We start from the raw sequence: 9,302 nt of genomic DNA on the forward strand, positions 1-9,302 counted from the left end.
TTAAAGCCCCTATCAGATTAATCATAGTCGTTTGAATTCCAAGTCTGAAAATTCCAATATTCCTGACATATCTGGTTCTTATACTTGCTCTGTGTTTTCAAATAGTGTTTTTTTGCCTTTTAGTGTGCCTCGTAATATTCTGGATGGTTGTATGTGATGTACCGAGGAAAAGGAACTGCTGCAAATTGGCCTTTAGTAATATGGTGAAGTGTAGGGTAAGGGGAAGTGTTGTATAGTCCCATGACTAGGTGTCTGTCTTTGCGTGAGCAGATGCCTCTGGGATGGGAACTTCATACGTGTTTCTCAGTTTCTCTCCTCTCTTAGGCGGGACAGGAGGACTGGAATGGGATGGGGTTAAGTACTTCCCTTCTCTCACTCGGAAGGCTGGAGCTGACTGGGGTTGGGTATTTCTCTTTCTCCAGGCCAGGAAGTCTCTGCTGATACTTCATCAAGCTGATCAGTTTATGCTGAGGGTAGGCCTTATTAACAACAGAGTCCTTTGGTATATTTTAAAATAGTTCATTTTCCCCTTCCCCTACTGAATCATGAGAGGATTTTTCTCTTGATATGTATTGTGAGATTCCGATAGAACTCGAGGAGGTAAAAACCCACAAAAGGGTGGTTCCCCTCTATGACATGGTCCCCCTGGTGTTTTTAACTCTCAGAGTCATCTACACTGAGCCTACGGCAATTTGTCAATTGCAGTTCTGATTTTCCTACCCTGGCACTGGTCCCTGAGGCAGTTTCCGCTTGTATCTGTTCTAATAAGCTGTGACTTCCTGTATTTACCTGTCTCTCTCCAGTCTCGGAGCAGCGGTTTGCCTTGCACCCTCCCCTCCATTATGCATCCAAAGAGAGTCGATAACTTTCCAATCTCTTCAACTTTTTAGTTGTGAGGATGGAGTGGTGACTTCCGAACTCCTACAGGTTGACCCAGAACCCAGCAGTCCCGATAGTTACTTTATAAATAAATGCATACGTATTTTAAGTAGAGGAATTTACTTAAAGAAAAGATAAAGTAAATATTAGTATCAGTAGTAGATGGAAATGGGTTCAAATCCAAAATGTAGTAATGAACGACTAATGTTTGGAAAATGTTGCATTATACAACGTGTGTATGTACATGAGACTCCTTCCTAACCACTCTGCTAGTCTGCCTCCGGACCGGTCACTGCTCCTGGGGAGAATGTTTTGATGGAAGGAGAGGGAAGGAAAGGGAAATAGAGGGAAGAGGCTGCCGATGCCTGGGGTGCCAATTTTTTGTGCTTCTCAAAGAACTTCTAGAGGACACTGAGTAATGGAGGTCACTCATGAGATCAATATTGTGCTAATGAGCATATGAAACACTTTAAGAAGCTGATATACTTTATAGGCTGGAAGAAGAGAGCAGAGTCATTTGAGGATCCAAAAATAAGGAAGGCAGGCTTTTAACTGTAGTATAACTGGGTATTTTTGTGAAAACCACTTAATTCTCCTGCCATACATGCACTGTCGTGGATGCTGGAAGCCATATTTATATTATATGACCCCTTCTCCTTAGCTACAGCTTACTGTAGCAGGGTTGAAAATGAATTCGAGCTGAGCCAAATTTAAAAATTTCTCCCACAAAAATTTAGAATTAAAACAAGAGATACTATTTTATTGCCATCATCTCTTGAACTAGAAGGATATATAAACTAGGGAACCCTGCCATATGCACAGAAAAAGAGGAAGTCGATCCACAGAAAGAAGAATGACACAGGCACTTAACGAGGCTCTGTAGGCTCATAGAGCAGTTTATGGTCAACACTCCCTGGTTCTAGTTAGTTCCACTTACCAATTGCTATGTAGATTATCTCAAAATTTAGTGCTTTTTGATTATCTCAAAATTAAACAAGAACTATTTTATTATATCTCATGATTTTGTGGATTAGGAATTAAAGCAGAGCTTGAGTGGGTAGGTCTTCTGCTTCCTATGTCATTGACTAAAGTTACTCACTAGTATTCAGCCAGTAGACAGACTGTTCTAGAGAGCCCATGATGGCTCTACTGATATGTCTGGTAACTTTGGAGAAGTTGAAAGGAAGGCTGGGATCAGCTAGAACTGTCAATTTGACCATCTACATGTGACCTCTGCAGCATGATAGTCTCAAATTAGTCAGACTTGTTTCAGAGTGGCTCCGAATCCCCCCAGAAAGTTTTCCAAGAGAGAGGACATGGAAGCTGTCCATTCGTTAAGGTCCCGGGCTGGAAACTGGCACTGCATTCTCTTCTGCCCCCATTCTATTAGGCAGCTCACTAAGCCCAGCTTGGGTTTGGGGGAAGAGAATAGACTTGACCTCTCAGTGGAAAGAGTAGAAAGAAATTTGCAGCATTGTTAATCCCGCATGATGGCTGGCTGCACTTGGGTTTCCTGAGAACGTTGTGTGCCTCCACAGGAATTTGCCCATTTTGGGTAGGCTGGTTTGGGCTGCTTTAGCTATTTGTAGTTATCATACCGATGAATAAGTTACAAGGACAATGATTTGTATTTCAATGGCCCTTAAAAACTCTAAATATAGCCCACTGAGTGAAAAACTGGGCTCTCAATAGAAAATAGGTTTATGAGTTTAGGTTCTGCTGCAAGAAAAACCAAAGTTAAAATGCTGACTTTAAAACTTACTAGTTTTGTGACCAGAGAAAAGTTACTTTCCTTTTCTAAGCTTCAGCTCCCTTATTTGCAAAGGGAAAAGATTAATAGTGCCTGCCTCACTCAGTGATGGTAAGGAGTCAAATGAGATCATGAACTTAAAACTCAGTACAGTTCCAAGCATGTTGTATATTGCTGTTATTCTTTTTCTTTTTTTAAATTTTTTTAAGGTGAGGCCACCCTTGGTTGACCTCACAGATCGCAAGGACCTTGTCAAGTTTACAATCCCTTATTTTATTTATTTATTATTATTTTTTTTACACCTACAGCACACGGTCTTCCTAGGTGGTCTCCCATCCAAGTACTAACCAGACCCGACCCTGCATAGCTTCCGAGATCAGACGGGATCGGGCTTGTTCAGGGTGGCATGGCTGTAGACTGCTGTTATTCTTTTCATTAATTGTTGTTGTGAGAATTTCAAGTCAAAGTAGTAGAAGAGAAGAGAAAGTTTATATACTCAGGGGATATATAATCTAGCTGGAAGACAGGATATTTCTATTAATAGAGAAATAATATTATGGCTAGCTATCATTAAATTAAAGTGAGAGAACAGTAGAGAGGGTGAGTGCCTGTAGGTTATTAAAGGAGAAGAAAATATTATAAACTGAGCAACCAGAAAAGCTTCCAAAGAACGGGTCAGATCCAAGACAGACTTTAAAGTAGGGACTAGCGTTAGGTAAGAGTAGAGACAAAGGGAGACAATTTCAGGGAGGTAGAAGAGCTTAAGCAAAGATAGCCAGGTAAACAAATATGCCTGAGATTTTCAGGAACTCTTACTGAACCAGCTACAATGCTACAGGGGATAAGATGAAAAGAAGGTGCCTGATGGAGTGAGAGCCTTGAAATGGCTTGGATTAGAAATGTATAATTAAGACTGGGAAATTCCTTGGAAAGTTTTAAAATAGTTTTAGTAATAATATGTTAATTCTCTAACGATATAGATTTGACCAAAGAGAAATTTTCAAGAGGGAGACTATTAACCTCTGGACATAATATGGATAATGGCAAGCAATAGCAGAAGCCAGCAGGAAATGAATGTAGTCGATGCCACGCCCGCCAGCATTGACAGGGCTGACAGAAATGGTCCCTAACTAGATGTGAGGAAAATGGAGGCATCAGTGATGTCACCTAGTATCAATTTTGAATAAGACAAATAATCATTGCCCTATTGACAGCAATGGCAAAGTCTGAGAAGGTGGCTAATTTAAAATAAAAGGAAAGATAAAGGGAAAAGAAAGCGAAGCCTTAGATTGAAGAACAGAGAAAGAATGAGAGGACAGAAGAAATTAATAAGGTATAAGATATCATCATCGCTTCAACCTTCAGAGAAGAAAATAGGTACTAGAGGCCATGAATCATTCAGCCTGGAAGCACAGGCATTTACACACTTGAGTTAGAGCTTTTGAAATAATGGGTCATGTGGGAGACAATTTATAATCCCTAATCCCAGCAAGCTTCAGCTCTGATTTTTCAGAAGCACTTAACCAGACCTAGGCATTAAACTCATAAGTTAAGATATGAAACAAGGGGTTCTTTCCCTAGCCTTCTCCCACACTTAGGCACATACAAGTGGTGAGATCAGGTGATATGAAAGGACTCTGATGCGTAAATTCTTTGCTACTAGGTGCTCTCAGTATTCTGTGTGTGTGACATAAATATTCCCAGAGAGACCCACATAATCCTTCATAAACAAGTGGTCCAAGGCACAGTGGGGCTCAGTGTCATTACTTCAGTCCCGGGGTGGTTCTTCCAGACACAAACTGCCCATCTGCCTTTGTGCTTCCAAATGAATTTCTTAGCTATAGGCAAGCAGAGAGCTACTATGTCACCTAGTATCACACACAGTTCAAACAGATGGGCAGGACAGTCACTCCATAACCCACAGAGGGTTGAAAGGAATTACTTGGAGTCCAAGCCCACAAATGCAGTCTGAGGGGCATTGTTTTAGATCGCTGTTCAGAGGTAGCCACTAGCATTCACTCCAAGGTACAAAAGGCTCCTAACTTGTGCTCCCATCTCCAATGTATCTTATGCACTGTCTTGGTCCCTTTAAGCTGCTATAACAAATTACTACAGATGGCATAGCTTGTAAACAACAAAAAGTTTTTGCTCACGGTTTGGGAGGCTGGAAAATGCTGGATCTAGACGCTAGCACAGTCACCTTCTGTTAATGGCCCTTTTCCTGGACTTTAGCTCTTCTCTGTGTCCTCTAATGGTGAAAGGGGCAAAAGGTCTCCCCGGGTCTCCTTTATAAGGCCCCATCTCTTCCTTTTGTCATCGTTGGGGGTTAGGATTTCAGCATATGAGCTTTGGGAGGACGCAAACATTCAGACCATAGCCCTGGACACAAATTAGGGCCATTTGAGCTGTACTGATACCAAATTAATCTTCTCAAAGAATAGCTACAGACGTGACCTTCTCTTGCACAAGTAGGTTATTTATAAATAAATGATCTTGCTCCTTTCTAGGTGATTTTCCAGGCTCCATTCACTTCCTAACGGCCTCCTTTATCTATTTGGAGGATTCTTCCTCTACTGTTGATTGTTTTGACAGAAGAGATTTTCTAGTACCCCACCCCGAGCCCCTCAACTACAGCCGCATGATATTTCTTCTACCTGCCCTCCAATCCAGCTGGGGCTTGTCAGGAGGCCCAAGAGCAGCCAATCAGAAGACCTCTCCCTGGACCTACCACAAAGAGCAGAGGCAGCAGTGGCCCTGACAGGTCCTTCCTGACCAGGCTCTTCTGGCGACCAGGCAGGCTTGGTCTCCTGCTTCCTCCTCCTCCTCTTTCCAAGGCATCCTTGTTCCTCTTCCTGGAGAGGCCAAAGAGGTGTTCCAGTTTGCAGCACACCCACCCCATGCTGTATAACCAGAATCCCAAGATCCCCTGTTCACGTGGCCCTAGGCTGTACCCAAGGCTTTTCCACAGTCTCACTCCTGAGTGCAGACTACTTGCCACTGGTATACCTGCCACTAGGACCTAACATGGCCCAAGGATGGCTTATTGCAGGGATGGGTGTGAATAAATTCGGTTTGGGGTATCCATTTGTGCACTGGCAAGACCCTTCCTAGGGCCTGTGAGGGAGTGATAAGAGAAAAATGGAAGGTTCTTTTGAGAAACCCGAAAGAGGAATGAATATAAGCAGGGAGTGGGCGGTGGTCAGGGGTGGCTGGGGGAACTTTGTGGACAGAGGTCACCATGCTTGAATTGGTAGGATAAAGAGAAACCCTGTGGCTTTATGAAATGACAAGAATGGAGGGAAAGGGGTTTACATTGAGCAACCAGCTGAACAGGAAAATAAAGAGCCCCCACAATACCTCAGAGAGGAAGAAAATGGGGGAGCTTATGGATTTCCTGAGTCCTCAGAAGAGGCAGGTGAGGGAGAGAGCCAGCAGCTGGAGAGAAGCTCTCATTTATACTCCAGGGTGTCTGCATACCCCCAGGGCAGAGCGAGGGCTGTCCACAGTTACTTGGCAGTAACCATTGCACATCTTTTTTGTTGTTTTTCTGAAGACATGTTTGTCAAGGGCAGAGGATAGAGAAAATTTCATGCAATAGTTTGTTAGTTGGATATATAACTCATACATATTTAAACATATAGTATACGGGCCCCTCTTTGTACTCCTGCTTTGGGCCCACAGAACATTTCAGGTAGCCCACCTGCCCTTTTCTGGCTTTATCTTCAGGCTTCTCACCAATGCTGTGAGCCCCAAATGCCTTCCCAAAAATCCCTTTTTGCTCATCGCATCCAGGTCAGTTTCTGTGTTTGCAAATGGGGACCTCCCAGAAGGTTTGCCTTCATTTAGTCTAACAAACCCCTAAGCTTTATTTCTCCTTCTTTTGTTCCCTAGTAGTTATTGTTTTTAGAGGTGTGTGTGACTGTGTGTTTTTGTATGTTTTAAATACAGAAAATATAAAAAGAAAGAAAAAAAATTACCAAAATTCAATTAACATTTTTATACAGGGTTTTTTTTTTTTTCAGTATTTAATGTTTGCAGAACTGCTATTATAATCACATAGTTTTATATCTGTCCTTTTCACTTAGCATATTCATTTCCCCATCATTAAAAATTCTTCAGGAATTGTATTTTTAATGACAGAATCCCATTGTGTGGATGTTTTATAACTTACCTAACAAATCTCTGAGCTTTTATTGGTATAAATGGTGCTGAGATTCAGATCTTTGGGCACAAATCCTTTTCTACGTTTCTTATTATTTCTTTAAAAATAGATTCCTAAAGGAGACGACTGATAAATATTAACAGATAATCCTCAATCAAGGTTTTATTACTTTACCTTTCAGCCAGCAGAGTTTGAGAATGCCCGATTTCTCCACATCTTCACTGTCCCTCTCTCTTTTTCATCAAATGTCCTCAGAATTATTGTTGGTTGTACATTATAACTCCAAAGTAGGGCCCCCTACATACACACCACCACCGCACCTCACTTCACCATCAAGAATGAGGAGGAACCCTGAAAAGATTTAAGAAAAAAACAGAAAATAAAGGAGCTAAAGAGATCGTGAATTGAACTAAAGGGGAGGGTAGAATTTTCTTTTGGCCTTTTTTCTTTTGGGTATTGTTCAATTTCTTTTGGTCCTGTAAAGTTAGAGACCCAGGTCCTCCTTCTACAAGTCTAAAGGACTTCTTCCCCTCAACTTGAAAAGCCATCAGGAAACAAGGTAACACCAAAGAGAACACAGGCCAGCCACTTGTCTAGGTAAAAGACACTTTAGTGGGTCACATTTGTTTCAGGCCAGTTCAGCAGATGTGTAAAATACAAAGGAATGAGACCCAGAGCCTGAAAAGTATGAATAAAGAGCGAGTATTTGCCTGAATTAACTTCTGAATATCTCCCTCTCTGGGATGACAGGTGAATAGGGGCTGTGCCTGACAGATGGTCATGTATTCGGTAATATGGGGTCTCGCCATCAGAGACCTAACACTGGTAATTTTTATTTCAGATTCATTTTAATGGTCATTTGCCACACGCAAATTAGTCAGATGCAGTTCGAGATCTGGTTACCTGGTTAACTGGCAGAAAATGGAGTGGTGGAATGATGCCCCTCACAGAGACCTCAGCAAGAACAAAGGGAAGGCAACTAAGTCTGCTCGTCCCCCTGGAAAGCTCCCAGAGGCTGGGGTTGGAATGAACCAGGTGGTTTCCCAGAATGGCCTAGTGTGGGAAAAGTCAGGTTAAGTTAGGTTATGTGGAAAAGAGGAGCAACCTGGGAAAATCAAATCTGCGAAAAATTCCCGTGAGGGCTACAACAAAGTGAGAAGCAGGAGAACGCATGGGAGGGAAGAGAGTTTTCACGATAGTAAGCATTGGCGGGCCTGTTTTTATGGAGCGTAGACTACTCGAAGGCAGGTCCACTAGGCTGGCTTAAAACTACCACTTGGTAGCTGACATATGTCTCAGCACAAGAGTATTCATGTGTGTTAAAATATTGGAGACATACTACTAAAATAGGGTGAAACAATTTATTCCAACAGCCTACTTTATGGTGCCTCACCCACCCAGATCTTGTTTACCACTAGGAATTTCATGGGCAAAGGCAGATGGTTCAAAATCATCTTTCCGACCCTTTTACTCCAAACTTTCTTTGGCTCTGATGAGGACCCAGATTTTGTTTTCTATTAAAAAAAAAAAAAAAAAAAACTAGACAACTTGTGATCTTTAAAAGTGAAATGCCAGTCTTCGTTTCAGAATATATGAGATAGTTGGGAAAGTCTAGAAAGATTTGATATATGGATCTATAATAATGTATATATTATATATGTTAATATGTATATAGTAATATGTAACATATATAATATATTAATATATAACATGTAGTCATAGATAATCATATATAATATATATTTAATATATAATTACATATATACTACATTTTGGAGAATATAAACACTCTGAAATTGCCTCTTCTCTCATCGTGCCTTGGAGTGGAAGGATTTCTGTGATTCATGTAAACCAGAAACAGTCTCTATTCTTCTGAGAAGGGCTTCAGCTATTGCCATGCTTTCTTTAGTTCAGATTCCCTTTTATTTTCTTAGTTATCATGGTACTCTCAGCCAGAACTGTGAAGAGAGACTGTCCCAAATCATAACACAGACCGTTGGAGAAACCTAATTGCATCGAATTAAAATAAGTTTGCCACCAGCTCTGAATTAAATGTTAGGAGACACCAGGGTCCAGTATTTATCTGGTTTCCATCCTGAAGAAGACAGATGGTGAGGGAGTTGCCTGGGTACGTTCCTTCCCTAAGCACTGGTCGATTTGCAGACCCTGAGCTCAGGAAATACTTGTCTTGTCGTAGGAAACCATGGAAAGTACATGTAGACTCTCAGTATTTGTGAATGCTCCAGTAACAGGTTTCCAGGCTCAGGAGGAAAGGACACAGGAGGTGGTAGAAAAAAGTCACTTATGTGCCTTCAAGGCACATCAGATTTGGAGGCTAATCTTTGAAACTGCATTTGCCTCTATTCTTCTTGATTTAAGTTAATGGGATGAGAATTGCTTTGGAATACATCATTTCTTTTCCAATTTCACATAGGCGCAAACCCTTTATTAAGGCGAACTGACCTTCCACATTCTAGTCAATGTGTTTTGTCCCCTTAATTTCACCAACAA

At 41.5% G+C, this 9,302-nt stretch overlaps 1 pseudogene; it reads right to left on the reverse strand.

Moving 5' to 3' along the window:
* Nucleotides 1-2,928: 2,928 nt before the first annotated feature.
* LOC111737738 lies at nucleotides 2,929-3,047 on the reverse strand (annotated as a pseudogene).
* Between the last annotated feature and the right edge of the window lie 6,255 nt (nucleotides 3,048-9,302).

The sequence above is a fragment of the Pteropus vampyrus genome, unplaced genomic scaffold (assembly GCF_000151845.1).
Source record: "Pteropus vampyrus isolate Shadow unplaced genomic scaffold, Pvam_2.0 Scaffold30, whole genome shotgun sequence".
Classification (NCBI taxonomy): domain Eukaryota; kingdom Metazoa; phylum Chordata; class Mammalia; order Chiroptera; family Pteropodidae; genus Pteropus; species Pteropus vampyrus.